This window comes from Miscanthus floridulus, chromosome 17 (assembly GCF_019320115.1).
Source record: "Miscanthus floridulus cultivar M001 chromosome 17, ASM1932011v1, whole genome shotgun sequence".
Classification (NCBI taxonomy): Eukaryota; Viridiplantae; Streptophyta; class Magnoliopsida; order Poales; family Poaceae; genus Miscanthus; species Miscanthus floridulus.
This window is the reverse complement of record NC_089596.1, coordinates 22,247,142-22,251,484: the sequence shown is the minus strand read 5'-3', so window position 1 is coordinate 22,251,484 and position 4,343 is coordinate 22,247,142.

Genomic DNA, 4,343 nt, shown 5'->3' with positions numbered 1-4,343 from the left:
TAGTCTACCACAAAAATTTCATAATTTTTGGAGCACAGGAACTCTAGATATAAAATAAACAAATTTGAATGCATTCAAAAGCACATTTCAAATCCCTATTTAAATCTCCAAAAATTTCTACTGTACAAGTCAAGAACATATTTTTCCTAAATACTACTCTTCCTAAGGAACACTCACAAATTTATTTCACAATTTTAGGAGCTATCAAACTGAGGATATGAAAATCACAAAAGAAATCAAAAACTAGAATCAAATGAGCTATCCTTCAATACTGCTGTCGCTGATCGGTGGGACCCGCTGGTCAGGGGACCCCACGCGTCAGTGACACGAAACAGGGCAGCGGCGCTGCTTGGCACTGCGCGGCTGCGGCTCGTCGACGGCGAGCTTCGCCGGCGGTGAGGTCTTCACGAAACATTCTACTGAGAAGCGCGCGTTGAATGACCTAGGTGGTGGCGGGTGAGGGTGGGTGGAGCATGCTCGTCGTCAGTGATGGCGGCACGGCGGCACTGCTCGATGCTGTGCCGGCCATCTCCGGCCATGGGAAAACTAGGCGAGGCACGCAACGGTACCACGGTGACCTAGCGACTCTATTTCAACAACAAAAGCTCCACGCAAAGCTCCGACGACGCATGGCCACGGTGCGGTGGTGCGGAGGTTAGAACGCGGCGGCGCTGGTTGTCACATTCCACGCTGGCGAGACAACCAACCGAGGTGACATCATAGCACCGGCTAATATACATCCTAACCCAATGCTAACGCTCAAAATCGAAAGGGAAGCGCGCGCGAGCCGAACAGTGGCGAGCTTGCCGTGGAGGCGGCCATGGCGGCCGAGGTTCCAGCGAGAGGGGAAAAAGGAAATACGCCCTCACCAAGGCGCAATAGAAGCAATCAACACGTCGTGGTGGTGGAGGGAGGTGCGGCGCAGCTATGGTCGAGATGGAGGCGGTGGTGGTGCGACGCAGTGCATGCGAGACGACGGCGGAACTGCTCGGCGCTGCGGGAGCTCGGCGGCTGCGCTATGGGCGAAGGAGGAGCGGGAAAGCGAAACTGAGGGCGCGGACGGGAGCGGGCGGGTGCTGGCGTGATAATGCCGCGCTCAGGCGCGTCGTGGCCGGCGCGGTCAGGGTACTGGTGACGCGCGGCCATGGCGACCTCCACGCGGCGCGCGGTGTCTGAAGCCGGTCGGCCACTGTGCCGGTCGATTCAGTTAGTTCAGACGCGATCGGTGATGCCTGACAGCGCGTTTTCAAGTCGATATATCTGCTAATCCGTGGCTCCTTCGTGCAAACATCCTAAACAAATTTTGTAGACTCATGTACCAGCTTCAATTGTTCTTAAAGGATCATGCTCTAATTCGCATCCAAAACCAAGTTATATCATCCCCAATGTCAGCCTGACAGACTGTCAGTGATCAAGACTTAGAAAAATTTCATAAGTCATGAGATGTTGATTTTTCTGATTTTTGTGATCCAATTTCAAGCATGTTAGGAGCTGAATCAGTTAATGACCCAAAAATAAAAGTTGTTCCTTATGTCAAACACTACAACTTTGCTTTAGTAATCACCTCCATACCAGGTCTCTAGCACCTAGTTCAACTTTAGTCAAACAGGTCACTTTGAGATCATGATACATACTCAAACCATGACTAAATGACCAAACTAGCCCTAGCCCTAAATACCAAAGTTGTTCATAATGATATCCTAAGCATGTTTAAGCAATTTGCAAGGTCATTCCATCATTTTATGTAGTGATCACTCATAGAGCTAGTTAGGGCAATCACATGAAACATGACTTAAAGGCTTGATTATGAAAAGTGATTTTTATGAACAATGCTCTAATTGCTAACCCAATTGTGGTTACATGTTTTTGTGACTCACATCTACCAAGTACATGTTTTCATTCATGATCATTTGCAGACACACATGGAGACATGAGATAACGAGAAATGTTACATATGATAATGAAACATGCGATAACAAGCAAATGTTGCAGATGTTTCAAACAAATGTTTCATTTATAAATTCTTGTTTATGAATGCGTGATGATCATGCTCATGTTATGCAAGTCAAGTTATGCAAGGCTAACACCCGAGGTGTTACAGTATCCACAAGACAAGACATGGGCCGCATCATCAGAGGTGGCCCAGCCCACAAGATCAAGGCGTGCACGGCACTGGTCGACGTGCACCGCAAGATATTGTATAGTACCAAATATGATACTTTCCTTGTAACCCTACCCCTCCAGAGTATATAAGGAGAGACAGGGATCCCCTAGTCGATGGCTACATATAGACACATACATCTACATACATCTCATATTCAATACAATACAACAAAGACATAGGACGTAGGGTATTACGTCGATCAGACAGCCTGAACCTATCTAAATCACTGTCTCTGCGCCTTGTATCACCATTCGGTTTCTGATTACGCGCACCTCCACCAACAAATCTACCATCGTGAGATACCCCTCGGTGGACTGTCGAGCATCTTTTGTCGACAGTTGGCGCCCTAGGTAGGGGCTCGTGCGTGCTGATCCATGGCGAACCAGATGGATTTCAAGATCAACAGCATCACCCGGCGCAACTTGTCGCGAATTTGCGGCAGCACGCTTCGGTACGTGGAGTCAAGCGGCAGATCCTGTTAGGCGCACATGGCTCTGCGTCCTGTAGCAACTCGATTAATCAGGCTTGCCATCAGCCGCAATAAATCGCGCTCCTATTTTCCTCCTCGATCTACGTCCAGCTTGATGCGTCATCAACCGTGGCCTCAGGCTACGGAGCTCGGAGTGCTCGGCGACATCATGCATGCACCGACTGACAAGATCCCGTCTCACATGGAGCATGTATGGCAAGAAAACCAATCAATGCGGGGTGGTGATGGCCACTACGTGCATCAGCACTAGAAGCCGAGGCCTTCCTAATCAACAATCAAGCAAACGAGGCCATGTCTGACATGAGTTCCGGCGGATGAATTCTACTCAGATAAGGAGCCGATCAATAGCGAACAAGCAGGGAAGAGACGGCCGTGAGATCAACATGGCATGCAAGCTAATTAAGTATTGAGGCTTGTATGCATGTGCACATGCACGGATGCATCTAACATGCATGCAACTATCTATGTATGTCTCCCCATGCGATGGACTTCGTCAGGCTATGTCTCGACTACACATGTCCGTAGGGCTCCGGCCCTTGGTTTGACTATGACTACAACTCAGCGCGCCCGTCCGACTACATCGAGGCACCAAACGAGCCGTGCCGCATTGCAATGATGATCGCCGTGAAGAACAACACTATGACAACCATGACCGTCACCATGACGACAAGCCGGAATGCTCGAGGGCCAGGCAACTTCGTTAACGCCGACCAGATAATGCCATACGCCGCCGACCAGACGTTCTGTCTAAAGCTAAGTCACGCTTTAATATTTTTCTAAATATTCTCCAATCTTAGTATATCGCCATAATGTTTCTCCGAGCTGTGTTCTCCATGTTTGCTCTCCAAATGATTTTCTTTCATGTATACCATCTTAAAGATGACATCCAACTAAGTCTAAGGTGAACCCCCAAACAGTCATGTTGACGCTCGGATGTCCCTAGAGATGGCCCTGTCCCCGGCTCCTCCCTACACGTGCACGAGCGTCTGCTGTCTGCATTATGGTTGGTCAGCAGCGGCTCCTTAGTGACGCTTTGTTCTTCCTATATGCACATGGGCTCCGCGCTCCATGTTATGGTTAACGAGCTAGCTAGGGCTGGAGACTCAGCTACACACTAACTGGTCGGACGGTTTATATTAAATATAAATACATCTTTACACCAACTGATCGTCGAGCTACATTCGCTATATCTTCTTCGGAGTTCATATATTTTTACATCATGTACTACCCATTCTACATATTTGTATTGCAGGATCATCGTCCTGGTGATTGGACCACCTGGTGCTCCGACTTCTCCACCGATCAATTGGTCGGACCGCTAGGTTCATGGACTTCATCGCCGACTAGTTGATCGAACTGTTCGCCGGTCGTTTCTACTCAATGCTCACTTCGCCGCCAATCAGTTGACTAGACTGTTCGTCACTCATGCTTCATCATCAGCTATGCTCGGGGTTCCTCGATGCTCGGACATTGCCAGCTATGCCAGGGACTCCTCGGCGCTCGGATTCTTCGTGCTCGAGGACTAAGTGGGCACACTTTACCTTGCAGACATCGCCAGCTACGCCGAGGGCTCCTCGGTGCTCGAACGTCTCCAGCTATGCTAGGAACTCCTCGGTGATCGGACATCGCCAGCTACGCCGAGGACTCCTCGGTGCTCGAACATCGCTACGCTAGGGCTCCTCGGTGCTC